General features: G+C 46.4%; 1 long non-coding RNA gene across 2 annotated transcripts in view; it reads right to left on the bottom strand.

The window, feature by feature from the left end:
* Nucleotides 1-20,700, bottom strand: part of LOC149867308 (uncharacterized) — a 34,264-nt gene extending 13,564 nt beyond the window's left edge. Inside the window, exons 1-3 of one of the 2 annotated variants that reach the window (XR_016442014.1) lie at nt 20,162-20,700; nt 12,746-12,796; nt 799-823 (exon numbers count right to left, since the gene is read on the bottom strand). This is a non-coding gene — a long non-coding RNA (uncharacterized LOC149867308). Of the gene's footprint in view, nt 1-705; nt 824-12,339; nt 12,414-12,745; nt 12,797-20,161 lie in introns of those variants that run through there. The other variant, XR_016442015.1, reaches the window with a different exon arrangement.
* Between the last annotated feature and the right edge of the window lie 1,209 nt (nt 20,701-21,909).

Here is a 21,909-nt window from a genome sequence, read left to right as displayed (position 1 = left end):
GGGGAAGGGGAATGGGAGGCTAAGGGGAGATGCCACTAAGCATGGAGGGGAAGGGAGGAATTTTTATATTAAAGTCCCCAGCTGTTACTGGACTAGAACGGTCTGGAAGGAGACTGTGACCACACCATGTCTGGATTTGCCTAGGCTACATTCTAATTTTGCTGAGGGCCATATTTTGCCCCCACTGGTTTCAGTAGGACTATTCATGGAGGAGAGCATTACCCAACACATGTATGAGCTTTTCACAGTGGCCCTGCATGTTTAATCTATGTTTTAGATACAATGCTTAGAAAGCTTTAAACATTCCTTGTTTTCCTGAGCCAGGAAACTGGAAGAACAGGATTTCTTGGTCACCATTTACTGCACCGCTCCTTTCCATCTGTACCGGTCATATGGAATTCATCTGCATGTTATTGACATTTCAGGAGTGAGAGGACTGAAAAGAGATTCCATGAGGTTCTGCACTAGATACAGAACAGACCTCTGGCTGCAGTCAAATTGGAGCAAAATTAACTTGGCCTGGAAAAAGTTGCAGAATTAAATTGGCTTGATAAAATTGCATGTTAAATTGCAATTAATTGCATGTATACAGACAAGTGTTTGGAAGAACACAGCATTACCTTATAGGTAAAGCTACACATCTGGCATTGGTGAAAAGGGAAATTTATTGTAAACTGTCTTGGGGGAAGGGCGGGGTCTGTTTACCTGTCCTGAAAGATCGTTGTTCAGGAGACAAAGGTAGGCATCATCTTCATACCATCACCAAGGAGATTTCTTAAGATATTGAAAGACACATGGCACAGGTTCCATTCCTGCCACTGACCTGTGTTGATATTTTGTTAGGGAGATTGTATGTCATTTAAAAAAAAATCAATATATTGATAAGATATTTCAGAGTGTCTAAAATATCCCAGTTGACTATTTGTTTAACAATTGTGGAAGACAACGAAATTTGCTCTGTGTTTATCAGGAATTAACGGTCCACTTAAATGAATATCCAGTGTCATAGATTGGAGTGAAACAAGTGTGTGTGAACACTATCAAAGCTATTCTTTTGCTCAGTGTGAATGCTAATGATACTTGTTCTGTTTCATGCTGAATTCATTTAGACAGTAAGCTACCAGAAAATATCCTTCTCTGAGAAATAGGTGCATATTGCACTGAGTTAGAAGCTGGATAACAGTGGCATTAATGTGCCTTTTCTAAAGTGTTTTCGAGTACTTTCTAACGCTAAACAAATGTTGCCATAGAAGTGTCCTGGATTTGGATTTTGAAAGTCTAGTCATTTTATCCTGGGTAAGTCACTTAGCTATCCTGTGTCTCAGAATCCCATCTGCAAAGTATTAACTTATAGGGCTTCATCAAGTGAAAGGCTCTCTTTCAGATGCTGCCTGCATCCACTATATGCAGTAAAAGAAGAAATGGATTGTGGATTTTGGTGTTTGTTGCAGAGAATCACAAAACACTTACTTTTACAATTACTACATTTCCTCAGCTTCTAACTCAGATGGGGCAAAAAAACCCAGCACCATCATGGTCTAATGGAATTGGGCTATTTGTAACATCTTGCTTGCTATTTACAGTTGTTATAGAAGTTATCGAGGGGAGGACTTTCTTACTCTCCTTTTTATCTATGGTAAATGGGATTCTACTACTGTATCAATTATCATCTGAAGCATTCATCAGATAACTTCCTCTACTAATCTGTGTAACAATTAAACTATCTTTGGTCTTCTGTTCTTTGTCCATTTCTCTGTCTTTGCTATTGACTTGAGATGTCTTTTTTTATGGGCTGAGCTATATTATCATCTCCCAATTCATGTGGGGTCCAAATACCTATACTCCTGCCAGTAATTGCTCCAATCCTTATGCACAATTTCCCGGGAAGAGTTAGGGTCTATGAATGCTATGCTCTGGGAGCCATCTATAGTTATAAATTGTCCCAGATGTTTTGGATCCTGATTTATTGTATTCACTTCTAATTCCAACGGGAAGGTCATATTCTCTTCTTTCCCTCTCAAATTCAAGTGAAGGGGGTCTGGATGGGGCCATGTCAATGTCAGTAGAAGTTTTGCATGAATAAAATCTGAGTGCTAGATCCCATGAGGTGATGAGCACCCTCAACTCTTGCTAATGTCATTGGGAGCTGAGTGCATTTAGTAGGACTGGGACTTTCATAAAGACTTTAGGATATATATTTATTATTCAGGATTAACCTTGAAGTCTTTTTAATTCAGACAGCAGAACTGTTTTTTTATGAAGTGTCAGAAGATGGGGATTTAAGAGAGTTTAAGCTTTTGGGGAAGGAGAATATGGTTATTAGAAAATACCTCCTTTTGTCCATTCAAAAGCCACAACTGGCATCTTCTAAGCACAGAGGTTTATTTAACTGTGTATTAGCAAACATCATTTTGAGAGCATAGGGCTGAAAGAAGCCTCCCAAGCCATCAAGTTTAGAGCCTGTGTTTTCCAACAACCATTTGCCCATAAGGACCAACAGGAATGTCTGCTCTGAACCGTCTCTCACAATACAACCATAAAATATCCAACTCCTCTCTCACTCCAGCATGCCAGTAAAGAACAGGAGAGACATGTGTCATAGCAAGTACTGGAAGCAAAGCTAGGGGTTTGTTTTTTTTCTTCTATCATGAAGTACAGCGGAAACTCGCATGCAGATTGGTAGTATGTGAAATTCTTCTCAGGATTAAGGTATCATATTTTGTTACTTGTTTTCTTGCTATTTTTAGATGTAAGCATACAGAACCTCAGTGTATGTAAGTGAGCTTAGCTCCATCAGAGCTAATGATGCATTTGATTAAACTAGTTAGGGATCTGGCTCACAAATACATCAATGTCCTAATCTGTAGTACAGTTACATAATTAAGAGGAGGTTTTCAAAAACACATGGGTATCGGTGGCCTGAACTGCCATTTCAAAAGCAATTTAGGCACTTAAGATCCCAAGCCCCTGTTCTTAAAGGCCTAGTATTGGTAATTGTTTTTAAAATGGGGTTTGGTTAAATAAATCATTCAGAGCCAGCTCTTAGTATTATTTAAGAACCTAAACATACATATAAGTGCCAAAGATTTTGAAAACCCATTAGGTACTATACATCTAATGATTTTAGTGGGAATCAGGTGCCTAAGCACTTCTCAAAGTCCTGTATGTGTCTGTTTGCATCTTTAGATACCACTAAAACTCTGTCCATTCTGAGCATCTGAAAATCTTACCCTTAAACTAGTAGATTAGAGAGTTGATTTGTATTTTAATATTGGGTTTAAATGGCTTGTATAACCCTTCCTGTTACCTGAAGTGAGCTTTTGGCCCATCGCAATATAATCACCTTCAATATTAACTCTTGGCAGCAAATGCTAATTTAGTTTTTCAAATGCTGGTTTTCCTTTACAATATGCATTGCTACCATCTCAAAGTGTGGAGGCTAGATAATCGCCTTGCAGGGATCATTTGACCCCAGCATACTTTCCTGCCCTGGCAGGGGGTCGGACTTAATGATCTGCTCAGGTCCCTTCCGACCCTACCAACTACTATGAAACTAGCTTCATGGGACAAAGAAATGGCCTGTGCCATGGCAGTTAAAAGCATATAATTTCCATTGTACCGAACAAATTTTCACAACATAGAAACTGACCTTTAAAGTTGACAATACTGTGTTTACTGCACTTGTAATTTATTTGGAGTCTTCATGGATTTTTATTTTAGCCTTTAGTGTATATCCTAATGTGCTATTGCTACCCAAACCACAGTTGAAAAGGAACAGATCAGGAGAGTTAAGCACCTCACCCTCTAAGAATTCACTGTTGATAGAAAATTCGGCTGAATTTTCTAAGAAATACCTGTAGGCTGAGAGCTTTGAGAACTAAACTCCTGATTTTTGATAAAGACCATCAGAAAATACGCACATGTAGAAACTCATGCTCAGACCTTTCCTTTCTAAAGATCAAATAAATAACTAGACAAGCAGAATGGATTTTTGCTGTATGAAGTATTAATACTAAAGCCAGTCTTGCGTTATGAAGGTTATGTTGCTGGAGAGCAAACAGGTGGGACTTGAATCATTGATAAAAGTTGCATATAGAATAAGTGTTCATTAGGTATTTGGCAGAAGTGAAGAATATAGCTGTTTCAGAGCTGACCTGCGGCTGGGCAGGGTTTGAAATGATGTTCTTTGCACTAGAACACCCAGGACAAAATTGTCGTACACGGCATTGCTTCAGCCAATGAGATTGCTAAAGAATAATAGATATATTTTAGCAATACAGTATATAGTCTATTTGCTGCAGTTCTGAACCCGGTGCTACTCTAGGACCCATGGAATAAGAAGGGGGACATGGGAATAAGAAGATGTAGTTACAGCCGTTAAGGTCTCATAAAAGTGAGAGAGTCTAAAGTATCTGTGAAACACTATAATGGAGTCTTCAAGGCTTAAATAACATTCCATTGTTAGGAGAGTGCAGTGTCACATTCAGACATAAAGGTAAAACAAAAGAGCAAGAGTTTATGATGGTACATAAAGCAGCTAGGACTTGTATACATGCAAAATACTTGGTTTTATTAAGAGGATGTATACTACAGAGAGGCTGAAAGACAGCACTGAACTAACTTTGAAAGCACTAATACATGTGAAGATGGTGCTTCCTAATGACATACAAGTACAGGTAAGAGAAGATGCAGAGCCAGTTGATACATGGCACACACAACATCCCACATGTTTAAAGAAAAGGATGAAAAGAACAGCTACGGTGTATGGCAGCAAATGTTATCATTAGGAGAATAGAAGAACCAACAGACTGGGTCCATTCTCTGGCAATTGTAAAGAAGAAGGAAAGGGGACTACAGCCATGTATAGAGCTAAGGGAGCTGAACAAAAACACAATAAGAAAACATTTTTACTTACCCACAAGAAAGTACAGCAAATGACAGAGCGGATTATGTCCTCTCAGCTTTTTCCACCTGCTTGGCTGCCTCAATGGGGGAAGCTACATATGAAGGAGGCATGTAAGAAACATCTAAAGCACTGGATTCAAGTCCTGAGTTTTCAGAAACATTGCTTTTCAGTGGCTAACAACACCTAGCTTGGAACTGAAGTTTACTAAAAGTGTAGTCCCAAAGTTAAAGACTGCTGAGGAACTAAAATACAGGATAGTACCTTACTAGAACTACGATAAAGCAAAGAACATCAGGCTTTTTAATTAGCACCATGAAGACAGTAGTCACAAGGGTGGTCTGTACAGAAGGAACAGGGGAATGTGCCATTGGGTGAGAACTGAACCTACTGGTACTTCTACCATCTGCTTTTAAAAAAAAAAGACAGGATGTTGGGGGCATGTTGTAAGAGGGTGTCACACCAGGCTTGCATAGCAGATAATGGTTTGGGAGCCAGAAGGCCAGAGTGCAGAGGGCTGGATATTAATGAACTTGGAGAAATAGGATTAGGAATGCTACAAAGCTGATGGATACCATATGGAGCAGTTTTGCCAGCCAGAAATGAAAGAAAACTATTTGGTCCCACAGTTAAGAATGTCTGTATAAATAAATAAAACTATTTCTGGAAATGAAATTTATTCCAAATTCAGAATTAGCAGTCATGTGTAACAACTGCTAGCAGATGACAGTGCTTTATCTCTCTCTACAAAGTTAGTACATAAAGGTAGCTCTCTCGCTCAGTCACATATGCCAAACTTAATTTTTTTCGGTCTTGAATGTGTATAGGTTTGGGTTTATTTCACTTCAGTTCTTCATACAGTGTATGTTCATTTGCATATCAGCATTTTAAAATGGAAGAATTCATACATCTGGATAAGATTATTTTCAATAGAGGAAATTTATGTATGTGTTTATAGCTGCAGCGCATCTTTTAGAACCACAGTGGAACAATTAACTGGCTGGGGTGGGAAGCTTTTTAATCCTCTCTCTGATGTCACTGGATGAGATTAACGGCCACAATCTCTCATCTAAGTTAATGGAGGAGAACCTGCTTGTAGGTTGCTTGCCTTTTCCTGACTGAAGGGACCCCTTGGTGTCTTTTACCACCACATAAAGACCATCCTGATACCACTAAAGTCAATAGCCCAACTGTTGCTACTTTATGCTAATCCTGAATAAGAAAACATAACTGTAGCACAGCAGCTACAAGCAGTCAGAGGATGTCATTAACATCACTGGGCTGCAGGGATGGGCCACTAGGCATCTCCCAGTGATCTCATTGCAGGGTGGGTCTGGACAATGTGTTTGTTTCAAGATGTACCGTCTAATTCTTTCTCAAATTCTGAGTTCAGAAATATGCTAGCTATCTCTGCTAAAAGCAGCTTGGTCTTTATGGGTACATCCACACATGCAAGCACATGCACTTGCAGCAGCTCAAATAGAAGTGGTGCAAATTTGAGCCAGGGCTTTTTGCCTCGGCGCATGTGCTCGGACAGGCATTTTGTTATGGAGCAAATTGTGCCACTTGGCACAAATAACTCTGCCTGACTCCTCCCAGATCTGCAGCCAGGGGGAGCTAGAGCCCAGGGCCAGCACCTGTACTGTCCCCAGTAGTAGAAAAACCTTCCCTGTCCTGGCCCCAGCAGTACAAAAACCTGCCTTGGCAAGTAGCTCAGGGTTACTTGACCTCAGGAGCTTCTGGGGTCCAGGCAATTGGTATCTGGGGACACTAGCCCCTTGTGTCAGCTAGACTGCTGAAGCAGCATCCCAAATTCACTTTTTAAAATATCAAAAAATCCACAGTCTTCCACAATTAGAACAGAAGAGAGAGAGAGAAAGGGGGATTGATCAGATGGGCAATGTTTTATTGCTGTATTTACAATGTTAAAGTAATTTAGAAGCCTACCAGTGTCTAGCATCATAATAAAATAAATCCTAAATATCTATATGTTTTAATGTTTGCTTTGGGTTTCCTTATCACATGGTGGGTATATGATAAGAAGATGGGGGGGGTTTGCCGGAGGGGATGGGAAGGGGGGTGAATCATAGAATCATATCATAGAATCATAGAAGTAGGGTCGGAAGGGACCCTGTAGATCTTCAAGTCCGACCCCCCCGCCTGGGCAGGAGAAAGGACTGGACTCAAATGAGTCCAGCCAGGTAGTCATCAAGCCTCTTCTTAAAGATCCCCAGGGTAGAAGCCAGCACCACTTCCCTTGGAAGTTGGTTCCAGCTCCTAGCCGCCCTAACTGTGAAGTAGTTCTTGCAGATGTCTAATCTAAACCTACTCTCTAATAATTTCTGTCCATTGTTCCTTGTCATGCCAGGGGGCGCTAGGGGAAACAGTGTCTCCCCTAAACCCTTTTGGTCCCCCCTAGTGAGTTTATAGACAGTCACCAGGTCCCCTCTCAGCCTTCTCTTGTGAAGGCTGAACAGCTTTAGGTCCCGCAGTCTTTCAATGTGGGGTCTGCCCTGTAGCCCCCGGATCATGTGGGTGGCCCTCCTCTGGACCCTTTCAATGTTGTCCACATCCCTCCTGAAATGGGGCGCACAGAACTGGATGCAGTACTCCAGCTGTGGCCTAACCAGCGTCGCATAGAGGGGGAGGATCACCTCCCTGGCCCTACTTGAGATGCACCTGTGGATGCACGACATGGTAGCCCTGCCAACCATGACCTCGCATTGTTGGCCCATGTTCATCTTGGAGTCAGTAATGACTCCAAGATCCCTTTCTACCTCCACGCTCTCAAGAAGGGAGTTTCCCATTTTATAAATGTGCTGCTGGTTTCTACTGCCTAAGTGCAGCACCCTGCACTTGTCAGTATTGAAACGCGTCCTGTTTATGTCACCCCACTCCTGTAACCTATCCAGGTCTTGTTGCAGTCTTTCCCTCCCTACTAGCGTGCTCACCTCACCCCAAATTTTGGTATCATCAGCAAATTTAAACAGGTTGCATTTCACCCCGCCGTCCAAATCGCTGATGAAGAAATTGAACAGCGCAGGCCCAAGGACCGAGCCCTGGGGGACTCCACTGCCCACTTCCCCCCAGGTCGAATATGACCCTTCCACCACCACCCTCTGAGTACAACCCTTGAGCCAATCTGGGTGGGTGTGGGGGGATGTGAGTCACTGTGTGGGGGGACTGTGGGTGTGAGGGCAACCACCCACAGGCACTGCCGACAGTGTTGGCAGTGCCTTTTTTGAAGAGGTGCACCACCATGCTCAAGGGATACAAGTGCACCCCCTGTGCATCACCAGTGGTCTCCTGCCCCCCCCCCCCCACAGCACATGGACTATCCTACCTGCAGGGTCCCAGACCCCTCCAGGGGCTACAGCTCCTGCCCCGCTCTCCCCCCCACAGAGGCTGGAGATAAGTAAGAGAACTAGCAGAAGGCTGGAGAGAATAAGAGAATGAACAGGAGGCTCGTTCCCCCTGCTCCCTATTCATTCCCACCATCCACTGTTCATTTCCCCTACCCCCTGTTCATTCCTCCCATCTCCTGTTCATTCCCCCAGCTTCCCACTTGCTCTCCCAGGCCCCCCACACTCACTGGCAGTAGCAGAGAATGAGCAGGAGGCTGGAGACAGCAGGGGAAGTCTCCAACTCATCTCCAGGGGCTTGTCTCCAGCCTCCTCCTGGTCTCCAGTGCCCCTGCTCCTTCCCCTGCTTGTCTCCAGCCTCAGGAGGGAGCAGGAGGCTTGAGACAGCCCCTGGAGACACTCCTGCTGTCTTCAGCCCCCTGCTTCTTCCCCTGCTTGTCTCCAGCCTCCTGCTCCCTGGAGACAAGCAGGGGAAGGAGCAGGGGGCTGAAGGCAGCCTGGGAGACATCCCCATGATGTCCCCTGCTCTCCTGAGGCTGGAAACAAGCAGGGAAAGGAGCAGGGGGCTGGAGACAGCCCCAGAGACTTTCCCCTGCTGTCTCCAGCTTCCTGCTCCTTCCCCTGGTTGTTTCCAGCCTCAGGAGACTGGAGACAGCAAGGGAAGGAGCAAGGGGCTGAAGACAGCCCCAGAGACATTCACCTGCTGTTCCCTGCTCTCCTGAGGCTTAAGACAAGCAAGGGAAGGAGCAGGGGGCTGGAGACAGCATGGAGAATGTCTCCAGGGCTGTCTCCAGTCTCCTGATCATTCTCAGGTATTGCCGGTGAGTGGGGGGGGGGGGGGGTTGGAAGAGCCAGCATGGAGCTAGGGGAACAAATGGGGGACAGGGGGAACTAACCAGGGGTGGGGAGAATGAACAGGTAGTGGGGGGAGCAAGCCAGGAGCTAGAGGAATGACATGGGAGCAGGGAGAATGAATTGGGGTGGGGGGAATGAATGGGGAGTTGGAGAAGGTCCCCTCCCCCCTCCTCCAGCCCCACAACCCCCTGCTTACCTGGCAAAAGCCAGGTCCAGGTCCCTGGAGCTTGCATTGCTGCCTGCGCAGCATGGGCAGGCAGCGTGCTTCAGGACTAGGGAAAGGGCCAATCCACAGAGACACTCTGGCACTGTATCAAAGCATCTCTGGAGGACTGATCCTCTGGTTGCCTCAGAGCACAGTCCCAGACTGTGCCCTGACCCATTTTTTTTCCCCTGGGTTTTTGTTTGACCCCTGGATATCCAGGGGTCTAATTTTGATCCCCTGCTGCAAATTTGCAGAGGGGGAAACATTTTTTTTGTTCTTGCACTTGCCTCTTGCAGCATCTCAAAGGGGTTTGAAATGCTGCAAGAGGTACGTGCAGGCTCATCTGAATGCACCCCTATGTCTCTTAGCCTACGTACAGCTTGTATAGAGGAAGGAGGGAGAAAAAATAAACATCTGTATTTCTTTGTTTAGAAGAATGTCTATCATTGTTTGTACAGCACTTGTGAATGAGAGCTTTCATTGCTGCCTCTGAAAAGTGCAGCAATCAGTTAATAATTGTTTGCCTTCAAAGCATTTTACTTGGTTGGATTTGTGTAGGCTGTTTGAAAACTGATTCCTGCCATTATATTTTCAGTCTGGATTTATACTAGTATTTATCACAAACAAAGAGTGTTGAAGGTATAGGAAGTTTGAATGTGGCTTGGTTTATAGATCTTAATACGTTTTAGAAGCTCCTAACGTCTGAGGAAACTTCTGCTTTTACATATTTGAGGGCTTGTCTACACAAGAACACTAGTAAACTAGCATGAAATTTCAGTACACTAACTCCCCGTGTGGATATTCCTAGTGTTCATTTATCTCTGTATGAGGCACTACTTAGTTTTATTTCACTTTCAAAGAGGACTATCTCATACTTGTGGTTTATTCAGACAATATGTTTACAGTGGTGAAATCAACCTTTACACTAGCGTCAACAAGAGCCAGGCAGAGTATCTAAACTTCTATACTAGAATGATGTACTTGAATCCAGCATAGAATTAACCTGGGGAAAATGAAAGATAAAACTACATCAGTATAAAGGTTATCTGTCTGCAATTATTTAGGGTTAATTATTACCAACTCTTCAAAAACTGAAGCTGAGTACACATGTTCAAATGATTTGGGAGAATTCTCATAGGATTGTTTTCCTGGCAGAAAAACTTACCCAGAGATGTCTGAACAGACACTGGATTGCTCACCCCCATACATCTCAGCATGCTGTGTAGAGTCCTTCAGTCTGCTCAGAGACAGATGGCAGCACTGCACAGAGCAATCCTGATTGGCTGACTCAGGTTGTACAGACAGCTTGCGTCTCCCTGCAGCAGAATGTGGGTGTGTGAAGGAAGCATGTTCTGCTCCCTGTTGGCTGGAGCAGTAGAGTCAAGCCAGCAACACAGTGCCTCCCTGGGAACAGGGAAAAGGTGGGTAGAAGAAAAGCACCCTGGGATGGTGAAGAACTGTGTTGTGGCTGCTCTCAGAAGAGAATGTGTACAGACATTCACTCTTCCAGGAGAAACTCTCCCAGGAAGTGATTCAACCTTCGTTGTCCCCTGGGTTATTTTTCTCCTGACATGGCCATTTTTCCTCTGGAAGAAAACTCCTGAACATCTGTACTCATGTGGTTTTTCCTGGGGGACTAGCTGCTCTCCCAGGAGAAACTGCATCTCTTTATGTACCTTAGTGGTGAGCTGCTATAATAGTGCCTACCACAAGAAGCTACTGGTCACCTGCTGTTCTAAAGCCAGGTGTAGCTTACATTGATGTGCAAAGCCACATGGAGGGGGAGTGAGGTAAAAAAAAATATAGTTTCACTTACTGCAGAGTAACTCTCCCATGAAAACCAGTAAAGAGTAATTAAGCTGCTAAAAATATGCACCCTAGCTTACTGCACGCTAACTCCTCAAGAGTAGACAAGTCTCTGAAAATCGTATTTGGGCACCTTCTCCTCTGAGAACTTGTTTACACTACGGATTTTCTATCCCTAGAGCTGTGTATTGGCAGAGCCCCCTAAGGAAGAAGCAATGTAAGCCAATAAAAACAGTCTTTCTACCAATGTAGTACACCATCTCCCCAAGCAACATAAGTTAATTCAATAACAGCCCTCTTATTTTGACATAGCTCTACTCATAGTAGGGGTTTTGCTAGTGTAGCTATATCAGCAAAGGGGTATGATATTTTCACATCCCAGGTGATACAGCTATTCTGAAAAAATGTTATAGTATGGACCTTAGCTACTTTCAAAATTTTTCTGTTACATCTTCCTTGTTTTTTTTGTAAAGAACTCAACATGTAGTGTTGAGAAAAAGCAGTTGAGAAAAAATGTTCAGAGGGGTCTGGTGTAAAACTGAATATCCATTAACTTATTGCAATTATATTTTTCAATATTAGAAAATATCTGGAAGGGTAAAAGATACAAAGGAACTGCGAAGTTCTCCTTAATAAGGCAGAGAAGCAAAACAGTCTAGTGGAGAGGATGCTGATTGGGAGACTAAATATTTTGCTCTTTTTCTCAGCTCTGCCACTTACCCCTGTGTAACCTAGAGTAAATTGCCTCACTTTTTTGTGTCAATTAGTTTCCCTCTCGCTGGGTGCATTTACACATTCATTAATGTACCGTAATTACAGGTACTAAATGTAATGTGTCATAATTGGTGCTACTGTGCAAATGTAGCACAGTAGACTAATTCTACTGCTCATTAGCATTGGTTTTTTAGTTTTCACAAACTGTCCTTATTTAAAGTTTGAGAAGCTGGATTCAAAAAGGTCCCTTTATGCAACATGGGTAATGGATACATTAAAACCATGTTGTAAACGAGTTGAGACAATCATATTGACACCTGGAGCAACCCAAGGTGGAGCCTGCTGCCTAAATCCAGGGCACAGGTCCAATGACAATGCAGTTGGAGCATGGTTGGAGCCAACATTTCTGAAGAAAGCAGTAAGAGCTTTAAACAACCTCATTAGAGCATGACTTTTAAAGAAAAAATGCCCAGTAAGTTTTGTTAGTTTCCCACCTTTCATTGCAGATCATTTGAGTTGAATGGCTTTATGATTTCCTGGTGGAAAAGCTGCAACTCCCAAGCTGTACTGAATCTAACCAGCAAGTGATTTCTGAAGTGCATTAGTACAGGAGAGTTTATGAGCAAGCAGTCAAACATTTAACTGCAACTCTGTTCCAGATGCCAACAACATGGTGAAATTTTCACTGCTTGGCTCCAGCTCTCCAGTCATACTGTACATAGTGAAATCATGTGTTAACTTTGTTGTTGCTGTACCAGGGTAGGAGCTCTCTTTATGTAAAAGTTTGCTACATAGTTTGGGTTGTGGCTTTAACTTTAAATTATAGAGGTTCACAGGGTTTGTGCTGAAAGCGACTTGTTATACAGAATAAAGTTAAACGGGAAAAAAGGAAAAGGATACTGTAGGAAATATGAAGTCCTGGAATGGACAACCCTTAACAGCAGGTGTCGACTTTCAAAAAAAAAAAAAAAAAGTTAGTTGTGGTGTTTGAAAATCACTCAAAGTCAAGCAATTAGAGGCCTGCTTCATATAGGGCTGGTGTATCAAATTCATTCTGTGTCCTGGGCCAAATCCAGATTGCAGGGTTCCTTGTGGGCCAGTTCCGGATGTGGTGGTGAAGCTAGCATCCACAAGATGAATGAAGTGAGATTAACATAGTTGTTTGCTCCTCACCACCACCACACCCCCACAGTGGGGCTCTGTGCCCTGGATTTAGACAGCGGGCTCCACCTTGGTTTGCCCCAGCCCCACAGGATCCACAGCATGGCTTCATTTGTTGGATCCAGCCTTTGGTCATAAGTTTGACACCCTTGACCAGGATGGCAGCATATCCCAGCTGAGACATTCTTTATCACACACCACATATCTGTTCCTGCAGGCGTGCTCTGAATCTGGAACCACATTGATAAGGCCCCTTTTGCAACCTCAGTATTTGGACATTTGAGAGTAACAACTAGAGATGACTTGGAGTGGTCTCATTGGCCTAATTCCAGGTTTAGACAGTGCATTTGAGCTTAACTGGATGAGGATGGCTCTGGAATGGTATGGCCAGACATACCACTCCCACACTGTAGACATCCCCTTAGTGTATCAGCTCAAACTGATCAGCATTTCGTAACACAAGCCTCTGCATAACACTATAACCAGTTCCAATGAGCCCCTTGGAAATATGGTATTTTAATGTATAGCATATCAAACCATGCAAAATATGCTGACAACTTTATATGACTACTGGCATCTTTTCAAGTTGTAATATCAAAAGTACCTAGTTTAGTCTGTGAGAATAAGAAATGAGTATTAAGGGAGGCAGATATTTTATATTACTAAATTCACCATCTATTTTTCTCTTCCTAGTTTTTTCAGGGCTCACATATTAACTATATATATAATTCCTATGTCAATGAGCATGGCATTATGCATTTAATTATGCATATATCAAACTATGAATACATACTTTTAAGGGCATTTTCCATTATAATACTTTTGATTTAAATTTCCTCTCAAGTAGTTGTCTCAGCATATTAGCGTTAGTGCAGCTTGCTTACTGTGTGCTCCAAAGCTACATCATATATACGTGCGTGTGTGCGGGTTAGTTTCCTTGAAAAACACCTTGTGGACAGCAACTGTTTTACTGGCAAACTAACTTAATAATGAAATATAGTAAGATAAATTTTCACATGTTCATTATTGTCTGAACACATCTTCCTGTAGATATTGTAATTGTGCCAATGATTGAGATGACATACAAAGATATGGGGCGACCAGTTTAGAATAGTCTGGAGGACAAAGAACTAGGAAGAGTACCATTTGATTGAAAAGAGAATTTAATAATTAAGGGAGAAGAGTATCTTGTTGAATTGAATGCCAAAGAAAGAAAATTGATGGACGGTTTTCAGTCTTACCATTGTAGCATTTCATTAAACTAAAATAAAAATATGTTGTCTTCTAAAGCATGGCACCATATATGTGATCAGCATAGGGCATTTGCAGTACCACCGAAGGGCTTGATTCTGTAGACAGTCTTCAAAATATTTCCAAGAACAACAGAAGTTTTGTCACAATACAGCATGTAGGATTGGGTCCCTAACATAATTGTCTTTTACTTCATTGCTGTCATAAGTCTACGCAGTAGGCCCCTATAGGATGATTGATGTGGGAGGGTGGGATGCGGGCACGACTCGTTCCGGGTGGGAGGGGGTAAGCAGCAGCAGGGCATAACCCTCACTCCCGGCGTCGCTGTATCCACATCCCATGCCAGCTGGCAAGCAGCGGCAGTGCCCGCCCCCCTGCACCCACCACACTGGCTGGGCAAATGTCAGCCATGCAGTGTCTCTCCTCTAAGTGCTGATGCAGGTGTGGCAGCGCTAGGAGTGGGGAATCTGCGCTGCTGCCACTTGCCAGACAAGTGTAGGGGGGTGGGTGCTGCCACTGCTTGTGAGCCAGGGTGGGGGAGCATGGGATGTGGTCGCAACAGTGCTGGAAGTGGGGGCTATGCCCTGCTGCTGCTTGCCCCCCTCCACCTAGAGTAAGACACACCTGCATACTGCCCTCTCCCTGCCCCGGCTGGGCAAGTGGCAGCAGGGCAGAGCCCCTGCTCTAAGTGCTGCCGTGCTCACATCCTGCACCCTGCCACCCCACTCCCCAAGTAATGTGCCCCCCTGCCCTAGCTGGGCAGCTTGCTCCAGCCCCAGTCCCTCCCTCCCCCATGTCCCTACCCTCCGCCAACCCCAACAGACTTACCAGATGGAGGCAGCTGTCAGCTGCCTGTTTAGTCTATGGCTGAATCTCTGAAGAAGCGGCAAATCTTTCAGATCTGATTTGGCCAGATCGAACTGGGGCAGTGATTCAAATCACTGTCCTCCAAATTGACCAAATCCGAAGCAAATACTTGCTGCTTTGCACAGGCCTAATGTTTAGAAGTACTAGCCAATTGCCCGTTAAGAATGTTGGGGGCAGGAGGCTGGGATTGAGTGCCACCACCTAATGCCCTATGCTGTTGCTGTTCTGTCTCTTGCAGGGAATGGGGTGGGTGAGCTGAGGCCAACTCCCCCACCTCCTATCCAGTTCTCAGCACCACTTCCGAATCATGGTGGTGCTCCCCCATGCTTGGAGCACTCTGGCTGTTTCTATCAGCCAATGAGAGTGTGAGTAAAGTGTTATGGACAGACAAACACATACAAACAGACATACTTAGGCTTTTATAGTATTAGAATTATGACCTAATTTACATCACATGTGTATCTAAAACAATGTAATGAATTACTATGAACTTAATGATAGTTCAGTATAGGTAGTGTCTGATACTGTACTTGGGTATATATTGCCATATATTTCACAACAGTTATTGCTGAAGGATAGAAAGTCAGTTGTTCAGGTGGTATAAATCACACAAGTTCAACTTAAGTTAGTATATGTACTAGGCCTGTGCAAAGCGGCTAGTATTCACTTCGGATTCAGAATCAGCCTATTTGGGGGACAGTGATTCAATTCAGTGATTCTGCTGCCAAATCAGCTAAACCTCCAGATCACACAGGCCCCATCCCCCACCCATTTTCCCAGCCACAGCAATGGCTGCCCCAACCGCCCAGCTCTTTGAAAAAAAACCCACCCCATTCACCAGCTCCTGCCCGGCAGGGGGTAATCCCCATGCCACGTGGGGGGGCTCTGCCATGAGCCCTCAGATCCCCACCCACTCTCCCAGCCCCCTCATAGCTGCCCCAGCTCCCGGCCCTTAAAAAAAAAACAACAAAAAACCCCAGACTCACTGGCTGCTGCCCAGCAGAGGGGTGATCACTGCTGCCCTCCACTGGCCCACATTACATGGGGGGCTCTGCATGAACCCCCAGAAGCCCCAAGGCCACTGCAGGAACTGGTGAGGCTGGGGGGGGTGTTTTTTTCTTAAAGGGCTGGAGCTGGGGTGGGCGGGGCAGCCATGGGGGGATGGGAGAGCAGGAAGAGGTCAGGGGGCTCATGGCAGAGCCCCCCATGCAGTGTGGGGCAGTGGGTGCAGCAGGCATCGCCCCCTTGCCAGGCAGCAGCTGGTGAGTGGGTGCTTTTTTTTAAAGGGCCAGGGAACTGGGGTTGGCAGGGCAGCCATGGGAGGGAGGCTGGGAGAGCATGCGGGGGTTGGGAGGTGCTCAGGGGGACTGGGGGAGCAGGCAGCATATGGGGCCTAGCAGGGGTCCCTCCATGGTCCCCTCCATACTCCTCCAGCCTCCCCTCTGCCACGCCCTACTTACCAGCTCGGAGTCCAGGTCTAGCTCCCTGCTGCAGTGGGTGGGGCTACCCAAATTGCTACAACTCTCCAAATCTTTCCAAATTGATTCAGAGAGCTTTGAATCAATTCAGACCTTTTAATTGGTCCCCTGATTTGATTCAGATTCAGAGATTCAGCCATCGAATCAGGCTGAATCTCCTCTGAATCGGATTGGCACCTGAAGCTTTGCACAGCCCTAATACGTACACTGATTTGTAGAAGTTAAAGATCTTTCCCAAAGAATTTGAATGTTCTTATTCTAATGTAACCTGTGCCAGCATGCTAAAGCTGGGTGAGGCACTGTATTTTGGGTTCTTAGGGTGCCAGTAGCCTTAGGAACCCCTTAGGCAGACTACTGACTGAGGTGTCCTGTGGAGAGGTGTGTCCCTAACCATCACCACCCAGGAATTACCTCTGAACCCAATGAATATATTCTTTTTTATTATCCACAAGTAATTTATACACAGGAAAAAAATAAAGAAAGAAATATAATAACAATAGTTAATAAAACTAACTATTTAGAATAAATTTACAACTACAACATTAGGTGGATAATTCCAGCACACTGGGTGGTCCCACTTGTGTTAAACAACCTAAATAACTAAATTCATCTCATTATAACCGTTTAAAACAGTTCCCACCCCCTCCATAGTTTCATAGTTTCATAGTTTCATAGTAGCTAGAGTCGGAAGGGACCTAGGTAGATCATCTAGTCCGACCCCCTGCCTTAGCAGGAAAGAGCACCGGAGTCAGATGACCCCGGCAAGGTGCTCATCTAACTTCCTTTTAAAAATCCCCAGGCTAGGAGCCTGCACCACTTCCCCTGGAAGCTGGTTCCAGGCCCTAGCCGCCCTGACTGTGAAGTAGCGCCTCCTAATATCTAATCTAAACTTACCCTCCGCCAGTTTGTGACCGTTATTCCTGGTCACTCCTGGCAGCGCACGGGGGAACAGGGACTCCCCCAATACCTGCTGATCCCCCCTGACCAGTTTGTAGCAGGCCACAAGGTCCCCCCTTAACCTTCTCTTGTGGAGGCTAAACAGGTTCAGGTCCCGTAGCCTCTCCTCATAAGGCCTGCCCTGCTGACCCCTGATCATACGAGTGGCCCTCCTCTGAACTCTTTCCATATCGTCCACGTCCCTCTTGAAGTGTGGCGCCCAGAACTGGACGCAGTACTCCAGCTGCGGCCTGACCAGTGCTGCATAGAGGGGGAGGATCACCTCCCTGGACCTGCTCGAGATGCATCTGTGGATGCATGACAGGGTACGATTGGCCTTCTTGACTGCCTCCCCACACTGCCGGCCCATGTTCATCGTGGAGTCAATGACGACTCCAAGATCCTTTTCCGTCTCCGTGCTGGCAAGAGGGGAGTTCCCCAACCTGTAAGTGTGGTGCCGGTTCTTCCTCCCCATGTGCAACACCTTGCACTTATCAGTGTTAAACATCCTATTCTCATCCGCCCACCGTTGCAACCTGTCAAGGTCAGCTTGTAGCCTATTGCACCCTTCTAGTGCGCCCACATCCCCCCACATCTTAGTGTCATCAGCAAACTTGAACAGGGTGCTTTCCACCCCCTCATCCAAGTCACTGATGAAGATGTTGAACAGTGCGGGCCCGAGGACCGAGCCCTGCGGAACCCCACTGCCCACATCCTTCCAGGTCGAGAAGAACCCATCCACTACCACCCTCTGGGTGCGGCCCTCCAACCAGTTGGCGACCCATTTGACCGTGTGGGCATCGACACCACAGTCTCCCAGCTTTTTGATGAGGACAGGGTGAGAGACAGTGTCGAAAGCCTTCCGGAAGTCCAGAAAGACTACATCCACAGCAACCCCTGCGTCTAATGATTTGGTGACCTGATCGTAAAAGGCCACCAGGTTGGTCTGACAAGACCTGCCACTGATGAACCCATGTTGGTTGCCCCTGAGCATGCATTCCCCCGCAAGGCCCTCCTGGATGTGTGCCAGGATAATTTTTTCAAAGAGCTTACCCGGGATTGAGGTCAGACTAACTGGCCTGTAATTTCCCGGGTCCTCTTTTTTTCCCTTTTTGAAGATAGGGACCACATTGGCCCTCTTCCAGTCCTCCGGCACCTCGCCAGAGCACCACGAGTGCTCATAGAGCCGCGCCAGGGGTCCCGCAATGACCTCGGCCAGTTCCTGTAGAACCCTAGGGTGAAGATCGTCCGGACCAGCGGACTTGAACACGTCCAGCCTCTCCAGAAGTACCCTAACTAACTCCTCGCTAACCCTTGGCCCAGGCGTGTCTCTCTCGGGGCCCGAGGGGGGCCCAGCAGGGAGGTGGCTGAACTGGTCCCTACTTAGGAAGACAGAGGCAAAGAAATCGTTAAATATGTTAGCTTTGTCATCTGGCGTGATGACTAAGTTGCCCATCGTGTCCTGCAGGGGCCCCACATTACCCGGGACCCTCTTTTTACCCCCTATGTATTTGAAGAAGGACTTCTTATTGTCCTTAATCCGGGAAGCTAGTCCTATCTCCAACTCTGCCTTGGCCCTCCTGACTGCCCCCCTACATCCTCGGGCGACTGTAACATAGTCCTTCTTGGCGATGACCCCATCTCTCCATTGGGTATATGCCTCCCTTTTAGCAAGGAGACATTCCCGGATGCTCTTAGTGAGCCATGGGGGTTTATGTGCCCTCCTGCTCCCTTTGACCCTTGTTGGGATTACCTCCCTTTGGGCATGGAGGATCGTCTCCTTAAGGAGCAACCACTCACCTTCGACATCCGATTCCCTTCCCCTCTGGGTCCTCAGTGCTTCCCCAACGATCCTCCTTAGCTTGTTGAAGTCAGCCCTCCTAAAGTCTAGGGCTGTTGCCTTGCTGCAGCCCTTTGCCACCTTACGCTGGATGGTGAATTCCAGCAAGCGATGATCGCTGTCTCCCAGGTGGCCCATCACCCGCAGCCCCCTCACCAGGTCATCACCCGTGGCCAGCACTAGGTCCAACAAGGCGTCTCCCCTGGTGGGACTGTGCACCTCCTGGGTTAGATGGAGGTCCTGCACTCTGGCTAAGAGCCGACGTGAGCGATCAGACTTGGCTGACTGCTCCTCCCAGCAGATGTCTGGGAAGTTCAGGTCCCCCATGATGACCACATCCTTAGCCCTCACTGCCTCTGTAAGCTCGAGCTCTTCTCCCTGGTTGGGAGGTCTATAGTAGACTCCCACCGTTAAGTCTCTCTCCCCTGGACTGCCTTTTACTCTAACCCAGAGCACCTCAGAGTGCCCCCCCTCTACCCCCTTGCTGATTAACGAGGAAGTATATTCCTCCTTGATGTAGAGTGCTACTCCTCCACCTTTCCTTCCTATCCTGTCCTTCCTGTATAGCCTATAGCCCTTGACACTCACCGCCCAGTCATGCGATGAGTCCCACCATGTTTCTGTGATCCCTACTATGTCAGGGCTGGTGACAGCTAGGAGGAGGGCGAGTTCCTCCTGCTTCTTCCCCATACTTCGAGCATTCGTGTAGAGGCATTTGAGGCCTTCAACGGTTGTGCCCACTGACCCCCTAGTCTCAGCAATGCCCCGTCCCCCATCGCTTACCTGTTTCTCCCTTTTGACCATTGGTCTGGGCTCGCTGGCTGTTGCTGGGCCTGGTAGTTCATCGTCTCCTCCGCCCTCATCTTCCCCCTCCCCCGACGAGCCTAGTTTAAAGCCCGCCGAAGGAGGTTCACCAACCTGGAAGAGAACACACGCTTACCTTTAGGGGAAAGGTGGAGCCCATCCCATCCCAGCATGTCTCTCATCATGATGTGCCGGTCATGGCTGAGGAAGCCAAAGCCCGCCTCGAAGCACCATTCCTGTAGCCTCCAGTTGGTCTCCGCAATGCACATCTCGTGACGTCTGCCGCGTCCGCTCACTGGCAGGATGGAAGAGAAGACCGCCTGTGCGCCCATCTCCCTCAGCACGCCTCCCAGAGCATGGTAGTCCTCCATCAGGCGATCAGGGGCTCTCCTGGCCGCATTGTTAGTACCCACATGGACAAGGACCATGGGGTAATAATCGGTGGGCTGGATGATGGACTGGAGCATCCCCTTCACATCCTGAATCTTCGCTCCGGGCAGGCAGTAGACGTCACGTGCTGAGGGATCCTGGCGACAGATGGGGCCCTCCGTACCTCTCAGGATGGAGTCACCAATCACGATGACGCGACGCTTCCTCCTCTTAGGCCTCTTGACTCCCGCCGCCCGCACAGGACATTGTGTGCACAAAGTCTCCATTTGATTTCCTTCTGGGTACAATCCACTTCCCATAACAATAAATAGCAACACAGCTATACCTATGATCTATCACTAGATGGCAGAGACAAGGCTTCTGCTGCTCTGAGGGAAAATGGTCTCCTTTAATCATTCCTGGTAACACAGTGAAACAGGCTCTGAACAGCTGTTGCAAGCAGTAGGCTCCCTTTTGTTTCCTTTATTGGCAGGTAATTCTCTTAAGCAGTTTCCTTTTGCCAATACACTTACTGAAAACAGTAGTGATTATGTATCCTCTCACATACCCATGCTGGCTTGTTTTCTGTCAGCCACTGCCTCTTGGGGCTGTCTCCCCATCCCAACACATCCACCCGCAGACAGGGGTTTCCCTGTGCAGGTCTCCGACTCTGTGCCTTGAGCCTTCCCAGCTCAGATTTCACCCCAGCGTCTCAGTCAGACACAACTCATAACCTGGTCATTAACCCGCTAAGGACTTGTCTGCTTCTCCCAGCCCCAGCAAGCCTACCAGCCTTGCTTACCAACTCCTCTCCACTCTTTCCCTGGCACCTGTGTCCCTGGTTGCACAGGTCCAAACCTAGTGGGGAATCAGCTTCTCACAGGATAACACAGGCTATCCTCCATCCTGATGCCTGCTCCCTGGGCAAGTTTCAGCTCGGTCTCCCCTGGCTTGGGCGAGTCTGCACCCCTTCTCTCCAGGTCTGGAGTCCACTCTTCCCAGCTTCTCTTCTTTTTTTTCCCTGTTATTTTTCTTTTCACTCTCTCAGCTTTTATGGCTCAGTAGCAACCAGTCAGAGTCCCCAGTTTGCAATGTGGGCCTGGTCACAATTTAAACACTCCAATAAGAAGCATGAATTGTGCACTGCATACCTTCCTGTCTGGTAAAGCTTATGCACCCTCTGCAGAGTTTTGCTGCCCTTTTCTTGCAGAGCTCTTAAACATCTTTTGGCTTGCAATGAGGTGAGCTTTGCAGCTGTTACACTAATTGTATTTGCAGAAATTTGTAGGTCTATTTTTATTTATAAGTGATAAAATCAGTGCTGGGAGCCCCTTCTTCATGTTGCCTTGCATGCTTCA

Source organism: Crocodylus siamensis, chromosome 4, assembly GCF_052110815.1.
Source record: "Crocodylus siamensis isolate JL-2025a chromosome 4, ASM5211081v1, whole genome shotgun sequence".
NCBI classification, from domain to species: Eukaryota; Metazoa; Chordata; order Crocodylia; family Crocodylidae; genus Crocodylus; species Crocodylus siamensis.
The sequence above is the reverse complement of the archived record's forward strand: the minus strand, read 5'-3'. Positions and strand labels throughout refer to the sequence as shown.